The following is a 13,469-nucleotide window of genomic DNA, read 5'->3' as shown; positions in this document are numbered from 1 at the left end:
ATTTCGCTCAAGAGTCCACTACATCCACCACGCTGGTAAAAACAACAGAAACACGGTAGGTGTGCCCTGTTTCCAGCAGTGGGCAATTTCGGCAATTTCGTGCACAAATTGGCTGACACATTTCTTACATTACAACAGTGACTATGGGCCCAAATTTCCCCACAAAGGTAAAACGGTGCACCTTTGAGCTGCCCGCTGACATTGTGGAGCAAAAGCAGCGCCAAAAAAAAGACTTGCAATTATGGGCGATTCTCGGGCTGTCTGTCGAGGTGGCGTGTCGCAGAACGCGGGGGGGGGGGCGGAGCTAGGTCCGTGCTGGCCGTGCAGAGCTGGCAGGGGGGCGGGGCCTGATTGGAATGCCTGTGAGAGTGCCGGCAGCACACGCACGCGCGTTGCACCATTCGCGCATGCTCAGTGGGGCAATAACATTGGCAATCGGCCATTTTTAAAGGGAGAACCTCTCACTTAGTTTTGGATGCCTGCTTGATGTTTTGAAAGCTATAGGAGTGCTGTTTGGAGCACTGTGCAAGAAATCAGCTGCTAAACCTCCACAAGGAGTGCTGCATAGGTGAGAATCATTCATTGCTGCAAGCAAAATAAGGACTTTGTGTTTTGAAAAATCACTGAGTGTCAATTCAATAGAGCAATGCAACACCGTGCACCAAGAACGAAGAATTTCATCCATCACGAAGTGGAAGTACTAGTTAATGTAATCGAGGAAAAATGGCAGGAGCGGAAAAGAGCAACAGAGGTCACACAAAAGTGCCACACAAAGAAATTAATAAACGCTGGAACAAAGTTGCAGAAGATCACTGTGCAGTGATGAATACCACGAGAAATGGAAGGCAGTGTAAAAAGAAATGGCAGGAACTTGGTCAAGCAGATAATGTAAGTAATATTTTCATGTTTCAATGGAATTGCATCTGTAAATGTGACCAGCTGTATATGTACCACCCAGCAGAAAGACACCCTCTCTAACAAGTTATGTTTTCACCTTTGCAGAAGAAATTGACCCACAACAAAAGGGAAAGCACTTGAACAGGAGGAGGCCTGCCAGATCTGCACCTACTGACACACTTGGAAGAGAGGGTCGCTGCTTTGATGGGTCCTGCCTGGGGAAAAGCAATCAGTACTGCACAAGCTAGGCCCACACTCGAGGGAGAGGGCAAGTCCTGCAAACTAATTGTGGCCCTTCAAATTAACCTGTTGCCTGGCCTGCTACATGTGAGCCTACTCATGTCACCTATCCTGCCCCCTCCTCTGCTGTTAACCATTTGACTGTTCGGTTATATTTTGCAGAACCTGATGCCAATCCTGAAGATACAGAAGAAGATTCAGACGCGGGCGAGCCAGACCAACTTTGTAGGGGCGAGGGGGTGGCCATGGAGAGGTATGAAGGGGAGAATCTTGAACTTGCATTGCCAAGCACTTCCATGATTTCTGGTTTGTCATTCTGTGGTTTGAGCGTGGCCCAGTCCCTGCATAGTGGTTTAAGTTTTGGTCCGACATTGGATGCTTTCAAAAGTCCAGAGGTTGCGGGTTCCAGTGCTGCTGGAATGCAGTATGGAGCACTCAGTGCCTCAATATTCCAGCCTGTGTCTCCCAGTGCTGCTGGAATTCAGTATGGAACACTCAGTGCCTCAATATCCCAGCCTGCGTCTCCCACTGCTGCTGAAATGCAGTATAGAAACATAGAAACATAGAAAATAGGTGCAGGAGTAGGCCATTCGGCCCTTCTAGCCTGCACCGCCATTCAATGAGTTCATGGCTGAACATTCAACTTCAGTACCCCATTCCTGCTTTCTCGCCATACCCCTTGATCCCCCTAGCAGTAAGGACCTCATCTAACTCCTTTTTGAATATATTTAGTGAATTGGCCTCAACAACTTTCTGTGGTAGAGAATTCCACAGGTTCACCACTCTCTGGGTGAAGAAGTTCCTCCGCATCTCGGTCCTAAATGGCTTACCCCTTATCCTTAGACTGTGACCTCTGGTTCTGGACTTCCCCAACATTGGGAACATTCTTCCTGCATCTAACCTGTCTAACCCCGTCAGAATTTTATATGGAACACTCAATGCCCCACCGTCCGAGGTTCCAGGTCCCACTGCTACTGGAATGCAGTATGGAACACCCAGGCCCCCACCATCCCAGCCTGTGACTCCCAGTGCTGGTGGAATGCAGCCTGTAACACCCATGGCCACACTGCCCCAGCCTGCGCCTCCCACTGGAGGGGTTCTGCGAGACAGACCCACGGCGAGGCCAAGGAGAAATGTACCGCACTGTCCTGAAATGGAAGGTGCAATAGATGCGGCTCAGGTGATGGCATTGGGTGTGGAGACCAATGAGCTTACCCGATCACTCGTGAACACTGTCAGTGGGGTGGGTGATGAGGTAACGGCACTGATGGCAGAAATAGCAATAATGTCACGGGACATGAGGGAGGAAATTTCAGAGGCAGCAGGAACGACAGCACTGGCCATCAGGGAAGGAATGTCACAGGCAGCCGAAACGACGGCACAGGCCATCAGGGAGGTAGCTGCTGCAATAAGGGAACTCAGCCAGGCCAATCCACTGCCACTCCCACGGCAGTCCCCGCACTAGTCTCTGCAGAGACCCAAGCCGTAACCCCCACCACCACACCCCCACCCACCTACCCCCATGAAGCAGTGCACATTCACCGAGATGTGGATTTGAGATGGGTGCAGCCTTTCTTTGCTGTTGTTGTTGTTATTGTTGTTGTTATTGATTTTACTCTTGTAACTGTTTTCAAATGTAAATTGTTTTGTAAGTGATGTAACTTTACAAAACTGTGGGCCCAATTTTCCCCAACCCCTTTTTTCGGCGCACTCATCTTAAATACGCTGACTTTGCGCGCTGGAAACTTCACCGAGAAAAAGTGGCCCCATCCTGCCTGCTCTGCCGAGTCTCCGGTGTCCCAGCGTGACGTACATAGTGCAGTGGGGGGGGGGCGGAGCAACAGGCCAGCGCAGAAAACACTGCCGGCAGCTGCGCGCATACGCAGTGAAGTCTGCGCACATGCTCCTGCCCTCCCAGCATGTCCAGCGGGCTGTGAGCAGGACCCGATGCTCGCAGCCCCTATCCCTGGCCGGAGGGACACCCCGATGTCTGCCGCACCCTATCCCCGGCCGAGTAGTCTCCCACACCGGCCGGCTGGCCCGCTGACTTCCCGGGCCGAGGTAGGACTTGAGTTTTAGTTTTTATTTATTGATGGTTGTGCTTTGTTTAGTGAGGAGAGTTTTGACTGGGCGGGGGGGGGGGGGGGGGGGGCGGGGAGGAGGGCGGGGGGGAGGGGGATGAGGAGAGTTTTGGGGAGGGGAGAAAGAGTGTTTTGATGGGGGGTGGGGGGGAGGGGGGGAACTTTAAAAAAATCTTGTTTCTGGCATAAAGGTAGGACTTCTATTTTTTATTTGTTATTGATTGATTGCTTATTACTTTTTGTGGTTTGTTTAGTGCTTTGTAAGTCTTGGTGCAGGTCCTCAGCTTCCTTCTATTTTTTATTTGTTATTGAATGCTTATTTTTGTGCTTTGTTTTGTGCTTTGTCAGTCTTGGTGCTTTAAATGTACTAATCTGCGCTGAATTCTTAACTGCCCGCAATATTTTTCAGAGCTGGCCACATACGCTGACCTAAGTCGATTTAGAGTAAGTTTTAGCTGGCCAAAGAGGCTTAAATGGCTAAAACTGGCGTAAGTAGCTGAGAATGACCCCTTTTGAAAAAAAAACTCAACTAAAAAAATCGTACCTAACTGAGTTACTCTGGAGCAAGTTTATTGGAGGAAATGGCATTTTTTAACTTACGCCAGAAAAACCAATTTACTCCAAAAAAATTGGAGCAAGTCATGGCCAAAATTGGGCCTATACATAAATGACCTTAAAGTGATCTTAGAGTGTAAGTTTTTTCTAATGTAAATTGTTTTGTAAATGATGTAACTTTAGAAGACTATAAGTGACCTTAAAGTTTTTAAGCGATCTTAAAGAGACATATTAAAGTACAGTTTAGTAAAAAATTATTTTATTACACTAAAGTGAAGTACATTCTAAAATGTTCAATAAAATATTTTTTACATTGAAACTCAATCATGTTCCATTAACACAACACAACATTTAGGATAAGCTGCAAAAAATAAACATGTCAATGCGGAACAGTTGTCGCTGAGCCCTCAGGCATCAGTAAAGCGTTCACGGATGAGCTGCTGATGCAAGGCTCGAACAATCGTTAAAGGAGCACGATGGTCCGCCCTCCTCCGACGTCGTGCTCCGGCCTCAGGCACTTGCATGGTTTCCTGATCCTTGTTATCATCCTCCTCCAGCTCTTCCTCCTCCTGCTCATCATCTGCATCTTCCACGTCATTATCATCACCGCAGGTGGGTCTTCTTCTTCCACTATCAGCTGCTGCTTCCTCATGATGCAGCATGCAGCACACAACAGTGAACTGACCGATAATCTCAGGGGAGTATTGCAAGTTGCCTCCGGAATGGTCCAGGCATCGGAAATGCTGCTTCAAGATGCCAATGGTCCTCTCTATGATGCTGCATGTCGTAATGTGCGACATGTTGTATTGATGGTCAGCTTCCGTCCGGGTTACGCGTAGGGGCGTCATGAGCCAGGTGGCGAGGCCATACCCTTTGTCTCCCAGTAGCCAGCTCTGGCAGCTGCTCAAACATGGCAGATATAGCACTGTCGCGTAGGATGAATGCATCATGGGTGCTGCCAGGATATCTTCCATCGACTGACATGATGCATTACTTGTCACCACACATGAGCTGCACATTAATGGCGTGGAAGCCTTTTCTATTCCTGAACTGCTCGGCATCCTCCACAGGTGCTCGCAAGGCGATGTGGGTACAATCAAATGCAGCCCTGTACCTTTGGGAAGCCAGCAATCCTGCAGAAGCCCACAGCCCTGTCACGCATTGCATTAGCGGTCATTGGGAACTTGATGAGGTCATTCCTCCGCGCATACAGTGCAGCCGTGACCTGGCAAATGGAGACCTGTATTGCATCTTGAGAGATGGCGCACACATCTCCAGTTGTACCTTGAAACGATCCCGAGGTATAGAAGGAAAGTGCAGCTGTAACCTTCACTTCTATAGACAAGGCAGTCCACCTGCTGCTTCTTGGCTGCAACTGTGGTCTCACCAACTCACAGATCTCACGGATAACTTCTCTGCCTCACTCAGGTTCAGGTAGGAATGCCTGACTCGAAATCTCCAAGGTGTGTAACGACTCCTGCCCAGCAGCCTACTGGCTCTGATGTTCCTGATGCGATTAGCTCTAATCAATTCTCTCCTATGTAGCACAGTGATGCATAGCCATTGAATAATCCGCGGCATTGAGATTGATGCACCAACCCTTAAAGTAAAATTAAAACATTCAAAGGTTAAAGATGGTGCAAAATGGCAGCACAGCCCAGCTCTTCTCACTCCCCAAACAATGTAAGAAACCCAAAGGTCTTTTGTTCTCTCCCCCTCCCCTTCAGTCATGTGACTTCTCTATCCCTCCTCGTCACAAGCAGCCCCCGCCACAAGCCTTTTATTTGTTAATTTAATTCTTTATTTCACTTCTTTATTTTTTATTGAATGATTATTACTGCTTGTGCTTTGTTTGGTGCTTGGTGGTGTTTGAAATGTTTTTACTTGCGCCGATTCCTTAACTGTCAGTAAGGTCTTTCTGTGCAGACAAAAGTGGACACATATGCTGCTGCCCTAAGTTAATTGAGTACAACTTTTTTTCTGGATAAATTAACTTAAATGGTGTAAGTGGCTGGGAACACCCCCTTTTGAAGAAAAAAACTGACCGAACAAAAAACCTAACTAACTCACTTACACTGGCGCAAATTAAATGGCCATATTTGCAACTAAAAAGATGCACCAGAAAAATCAAGTTACACCAAAAAAAACAGTGCAACTCATGGGGAAATTTGGACCCTATACTTCAAAAAGTACTTCATTGGATGTAAAACACTTTATAACATTCTGAGGTCGTGAAAGGTGCTGTGTAAATACAAGTCTGTCTTTCTTCTTTGTATTAAGGCCTCCTTATGCAATGTTAAAGTTCGAAGCTTTGCATGCAACTATCTGTCCTCATACACCCTGTAGCTGAAGGACAGTTTCTCCTTCAAACACAAGAGACAGGGTGCAATTGCTGCCTGAAGCACATTCTTTCTCATATCATGATGGGTGCAATAAAATTTGGACAACCTTATTAATGTCACCTCCAACACACTACTCATTAAATTGCTGTTAATTATTATGAATTTGTATTATTGGCAAGTGCCTACAAAAGGACATATATTCCAACTACCTAATTCACATTAATTTTCATTGGCTACTTGATTCAGGTCATGCAGCTTTTTACAGGCTTCCTGCCACATTCTTCAGTGCTATGGCATCATGTTCACTTTACCAATAATGCTTCCTCATTGGATTAGGGCAATTTCATCCTGCTCCAAATAAATCATCTTGCTGGTACATCATTCCTTGTATAAGTACTTCCAGGGCTTTGTGAATAACCTACACTTTTGCTGCTGTTGTTGCTCTATTTTTGCCCCAAAGCAAAGTAACAAGTCATTTTACACATTTTTGTACTCAACACAGAGCTTTGTCCACTGAGAGCACATGGTGTGAAATTGGATGTTCTGCCCAAAAATGTTCATCCATGGGCAGAAAATCATTGGAATCACAATTGTTAATATATCATTATTGCAAATGTTTTGTGATTGGCTGCACAGTTCTTTGTTATTATAAAATTTGTTCTTTAAGATATTGCACTATTCAGAACAATGTGACAGTGTGAAAAATAGCACTATCATTTTAACCAAAAGGAACATTTACTTTCCTATGTATATCCTTGTTAATGCAGATGGATCTTCCTGAGCTGCTGATGCCATTTTTAAGGTTGCACTTTGGTATCTAGCAGTTTGGTTTGCAGGCATAAGCTCTATCTTAAAAGAAATCTTTCTTTCCTTGTGGTGAACCTGATCCTTTCTCTGCTGCTGCCTCTCACTGTGATTCACATATGCTGACATTTAAGATGAAAAATACCATAATACAGTTCTTAGGATGGGAATGCAGGCACCTATCAATATAAATACTGGAAACAAGTTCCAAAGAAAAATCATGATAAATATTACATTGGGCAGTAAATTGTGGCCTCTCCAGGTGTGTACGATGTGCGCATGCATCCGAAAAGGCCCCACAAGTTCTGTGTTTAGGCACGTGAAGCGCATGTGCCGAAACCCGACATGTGCTATCTGTTAAAATTTGACAGATCAGGTGTCTCCCCGGGATAAGGCCTTCGCGGACGGAGATTTGGGCTATTTGTCCAACGCTTGCCCAGCAAATGTCCTTCAAACTCTTCAAACTCTTACTCCTGGTAAAAAATAGGAAAAATACATTGAACAAGTAACTCTCATTTATCCGGAGATGGATCTAACGGAAAACCCGCTGTAACAGAATTTCAAATACTGCGTCGCCACGGTTGTTTTGATAAGCATGGAGTTCATTTTAACCAATGAATAGATTTAATTTTCTACTTTGCCACCTGAACGGAAACCTGGAAGAGCAAATCAGCCACCTGTTGTAGCTCCTTATGTTGCAAAATCGCTCCTCTGCCCTTGCTTTGCCGGTGTGTGTGTGCGCGCGCTGCTGCAGCCGCTGTCTCTCGTTGGGAGCGGTGGCAGTGCTGCACCCGGTTCCAGGCACAGAATGCAGCCCGGAGAGAGCGCGCTCCGGAACTCCGGAGCTAGACAATCTCCTCCTGGAGGCCACCTGCAGCCTCTCCCAGTGCAGCGTTCGTCCCTCTGCAATTACAGTCCGGCGGAAGTACATGCATGCTGGTAATGTCCATCTTTTGTATACTTAACTGCCTTGTTACTGTTTGTTGCTGATTGTATTTATTCATCAACTATTTATGTAAAGTCCTGTCCCCTCAGTACAGATTCACACGAGGCTTGTAGTGAAGTCAAGGTCACTCTGGACCGGCACCTTTATTTCACAGCTCTGGAATGATGCACTTGCCTGAGACCTGTCCTTATATACCTGTCTCTTGCAAGTGCACCCCTGGTGGTAAGGTATGCTGGTAGTTACAGGTCATATCTTATTACAGTCATGTATACATGTTAGGATACAGTTATATATAATAATGTGAGATACATGACATCACCCTCCCCCAAGGTCTTATTGTCTTTATAGGTTCAGTCTCTCAGGTGGTCTACGCTCTCGCGTGGAGCGTCTGAGTTGTGGTTCAGTTGTTTGCCTTGGTGTCTGTTTTTCTTTGGGTGTGGTTGCTGGTATCTCGCCTGGGCTGTCTGTTCGATTGGTGTGATTGTTGTTGACTCGCCTGGGCTGTCTTTTGGGATTGCCCTTTCCTCAGGTTGTTCCCTCTGTCTGTCCACCAGGTGTGGTGCGAGTTCCACATTGTAGTCTGACTCTGGTTCCGCATTGTTGTTGGTAAATCTGCTTTTGACTTGGTCTACATGCCTCCGGCAGGTTTTGCCATTGTCCATTTGTACTACCAGTAGCCTGTTTCCTTCCTTGCCCGTTACTGTCCCTGCAAGCCATTTGGGACCCCTGCCATAGTTTAGTACAAACACTATGTCCCTATCTCATTCCATCTCCCCCTCGAATTTGTGTCATGCTACGCAGTCAGCTTACGGCGCTTTGCCTCAACAATTTCGTGCACGTCTGGGAGGATTAATGAGAGCCTTGTTTTTAAAGTCCTTTTCATCAACAGCTGCGCGGGGCGAGCATCCCAGTCAATGAGTGCGGACGAGATCTGTATGCCAGCAGCAGTCGCGACAGGCGACCCTGCAGCGTGGGACCTTGGATTTTAAGCATGCCTTGTTTAATGATTTGCACTGCTCTCTCCGCCTGGCCGTTGGAGGCCAGCTTGAATGGTGCCGTCGTGACGTAATTTATGCCGTGGTCAATTATAAAGTCTTGAAATTCTGCGCTGGTGAAGCACGGACCATTGTCACTGACCAATATGTCAGGGATTCCGTGCATTGCAAACATGGTTGCGAGGTTCTCCACAGTGGTGGAGGTTGTGCTCGAGTTTAAAATGGTGCATTCGATCCACTTTGAAAATGCATCTACAACTACGAGGAACATTTTGCCCATGAATGGGCCCGCATAGTCTACGTGCACCCACGACCACGGTTTGGTAGGCCAGGGACAGGGGCTCAGTGGAGCCTCCCTAGGGGCATTGCTGAATTGGGCACAAATTGTGCACCTTCGGACGCAGAGCTCCAAGTCAGCGTCAATACCAGGCCACCAGACGTGGGATCTGGCTATGGCCTTCATGAGAACGATCCCCGGGTGTTCGCGGTGGAGCTCCTGGACAAATGCCTCTCTGCTTCGCGGAGGCATGACTACTTAGCTGCCCCACATCAGGCAGTCTGCTTGTAGTGATAGCTCATGCATGCGCCTGTGAAAGGGTTTTAATTCCTCGGGGCAGGCGTCGCGAGCCTCTGCCCAGTCACCGGTTAGGACACAATCTTTTTACTACGGATAACGTGGGGTCGCTGGCCGTCCAGGCTCTGATTTGGCGAGCCGTCATGGGCGAACCTGTGGACTCAAAGGCATTGATTGCCATGACTATCTCACAGTCCTGCTCGTCAGACCCTTCCGTGGCCGCCAGTGGTAGCCTGCTGAGTACGTCGGCATAGTTGTCTGTGCCTGGTCTGTGCCTTATAGTATAGTCGTAGGACGCCAGCATGAGTGCCCACTGTTGAATTCGCGCCGAGGCGTTGGCGTTTATTGCCTTGCTCTCGGATAGGAGGGACGTGAGGGGCTTGTGGTCAGTTTCTAACGCGAACTTGGCCCCGAAAAGGTATTGGTGCATCTTTTTGACACAGTACACGCACGCGAGCGCCTCCTTCTCTACCATTCCGTACCCGCGCTCCGCCCACGAAAGTGACCTGGAGGCAAAAGCAATGGGTTGTAATTTGCCCGCACTATTGACATGTTGCAAAACGCACCCGACCCCATACGCTGACGCATCGCATGTGAGAACTAGCTTTTCACCTGGATCAAAGAAAGTCAAAACACTGTTGGAACACAGTAGGTTGCGTTTCTTGTTGAAGGCACGTTCCTGGACGTCCCCCCAAAACCAATCGCATCCCTTCCTGAGTAGCACGTGGAGAGGCTCCAGCAGCGTGCTTAAGTTCTGCATAAAGTTCCCAAAGTAATTGAGTAGCCCGAGAAAGGCACGCAGTTCTGAAACATTCCGGGGCCTGTGTGCCAGGCGAATTGCTTCTGTTTTGGACTCTGTTGGGCGGATTCCATCAGCGGCAATCCATCTGCCCAAAAATTCAACCTCGGGTGCGAGAAACAGGTACTTGGATTTCTTGACTCGTAGGCCTACCCGATCCAACCGCTTTAGTACTTCCTCCAAATTCCGGAGATGGGAGTCGGTATCCCTGCCCATTATAAGTATGTCGTCTTGAAATACAACCGTCCCCGGGATGGACTTGAGCAGACTCTCCATGTTGCGCTGGAATATGGCAGCTGCCGACCTGATGCCGAATGGGCATCGATTGTACATGAAAAGGCCTCGATGTGTGTTGATGGTGGTGAGTAGCTTGGATTCCTCGGTCAATTCTTGCGTCATATACGCTGATGTGAGGTCTAGTTTTGAGAAAAGTTTACCTCTAGCCAATGTGGCAAATAAGTCCTCCGCTCTGGGCAGCGGGTACTGGTCCTGTCGGGAGACTCTGTTTATGGTAGATTTGTAGACCCCACAGATTCATACGGATCGATCAGGCTTCATGACTGGGACGATGGGACTTGCCCAGTTGCTAAATTCCACAGGTGATATAATGCCTTCCCGCAGAAGCCTGTCTAGTTCGTGTTCAATCTTTTCCCTCATCACATAGGGTACAGCTCTGGCCTTGTGATGGGCCGGTCTAGCATCCTGTGTGATGTAGATTTTGACTTTGGCCCCTTTGAAAGTGCCCACACCTGGCTGAAAGAGATAGTCAAATCGCTTTATAACTGTTGAGCAGGAGGTCCATTCCTCTAATGACATGGCATGGACATCATCCCATTTCCAGTTTAGTTTTGCCAGCCAGCTTCTCCCCAGCAGTGCTGGGGGATCTCTGGGGACAATCCACAGGGGAAGTCGGTTCACTGTCCCTTTGTGTGTGACAGAGAGCATGGCGCTGCCGAGGACTGGTATGATTTCTTTGGTATAGGTCCTTAGTTTGGTATCGACCCTTGTGAGTTTTGGTCTGTCTCTTTTATGCGGCCACAGTTGTTCAAATTCTTGTGCGCCCATGAGAGATTGACTCACTCCCGTATCCAGCTCCATGTTGACAGGTATCCCGTTGAGTAGGACCCTCATCATTATAGGAGGCGTCCTGTTGTAGGAGCAGTGGCCATTGATCGTGTTGACCCGCTGTACATCGGTGTCCTGGGTACTGTCCCCACCGTCTTCTGGTCCGCTTTCTGACCCATCCGATTCGTATACCAGCCGAGCTGCCGTTTCTTTGCACATGTGGGCCAAATGCCCTGTATATTCACAATTTCTGCAAACAACCTGCTGAAATCAACATCCCCTTGACGAGTGCCCACCCCCACACCTCCAGCACAGACCGATTCCATTCTTCAAAGTGTCCCCACAGAATGAGCTGCGTCTGGCTGATCTCTCTTGAGCTTCTCTCAGTTTGTAGTTGATTGCTCGCATTGTGGATTGATGAGGTTTAAACGGCCGTTCCTGTGGCCCTTAATGGCTTCTGGCGCCACTGCCTGCTGTTGAGAGCCTGTTCTCCTGGTTTTGTCTGTGTGAGGGTAGCAGCTTGTTTAGTGCTGTGAACTTCTTGTTCTGATATTTCAGTAGTTGCCGTACCTGCATTGTAAAGCAACCTCGATCCCATCCTCGTCGCCACTGTAAAGTCCTGTCCCCTCAGTATAGATTCACACGAGGCATGTAGTGAAGTCAAGGTCACTCTGGACCTGCACCTTTATTTCACAGCTCTGGAATGTTGCACTTGCCTGAGACCTGTCCTTATATACCTGTCTCTTGCAAGTGCACCCCTGGTAGTAAGGTATGCTGGTGGTTACAGGTCATATCTTATTACAGTCATGCATAGCATGTTAGGATACAGTTGTATATAATAATGTAAGATACATGACAATTTACAATCTATATTAACGACTTGAAAGAAGGGACTGAGTGTAACGTAGCCAAGTTTGCTGATGATACAAAGATGGGAGGAAGGGTTATGTGTGAGGAGGACATAAAGAGGCTGCAGGAGGACATAAACAGGCTAAGTGAGTGGGCAAGAATTTGGCAGATGGAGTATAATGTTTGAAAGTGTGAGGGTATGGCCATGGAGAGGCCACGGGTGTGCTGAACCAGTTCTCCAGCGTCGGACTGCCCATGTTTAATCGCGTGTGAAATTTATAAAAAAACATGATCTTTCATGTTATAAATCACACTAGGCCTCTGGCTCCATTATTTTTAAGTCATTATTAAAAGGATTATTGTGTATCAGCTATTGTAATATTCTATACACCCTTTGGACAATTCCCAATCCTGAGAGTATCAAATTACACATGAATAATATAATGGAGCGACTCAAAAGACATCCCAACTAATTACTAGTTGGGGCAGAGGATGAAGGAGTGGCAGATAAAGTGACGGGAAAGGCAAGAAATGAGTCTGCAGATATGTGACAGACTGGTCCGCCAACTCACTCCTGTTTTCTGGCTGTTTGAAGCTGGACTGGTGCTGCATGAGGTGTTTGTGAGGAGTTTGGCCATCTGTTCCACTCGATTGTAGCATCCGCATCCCTCAGTTCTGATGAAGATTTCAATTCTGATGGAGGGCACAAACTCCAAGCATTAACCTGGTTCTTTTTATGGATGGAGACTTACCTGCTCTGTAGGTACAGTAGTTTATGTTTTTCTTTCAGATTACCAGCATTCGCAGTTTTCCCTTTTCATTTTGACTCTAGGGAAGACCATATACAGTCAACACCTCAAATCGCTGAAGAAATACCACCAACGATATCTCCGCAAGATCCTGCAAATCCCCTGGGAGGATAGACGCACCAACGTCAGTGTTCTCGATCAGGCCAACATCCCCAACATCGATGCACTGACCACACTCGACCAGCTCCATTGGACGGGCCACATTGTCCGCATGCCCGACACAAGATTCGCAAAACAAGCGATCTACTCTGATTTCCAACACGGCAAGCAATCCCCAGGTGGACAGAGGAAACATTTCAAGGACACCCTCAAAGCCTCCTTGATAAAGTGCAACATCCCCACCGACACCTGGGAATCCCTGGCCAAAGACCGCCCTAAATGGAGGAAGCACATCCGGGAGGGCACTGAGCACCTCGAGTCTTGTCACCGAGAGCATGCAGAAAACAAGCACAGGCAGCGGAAGGAGCATACGGCAAACCAGACTCCCCACCCACCCTTTCCTTCAATGACTGT

This window comes from Pristiophorus japonicus, chromosome 2, assembly GCF_044704955.1.
Source record: "Pristiophorus japonicus isolate sPriJap1 chromosome 2, sPriJap1.hap1, whole genome shotgun sequence".
Classification (NCBI taxonomy): Eukaryota; Metazoa; Chordata; class Chondrichthyes; family Pristiophoridae; genus Pristiophorus; species Pristiophorus japonicus.
Note: the sequence above shows the minus strand (reverse complement) of the source record.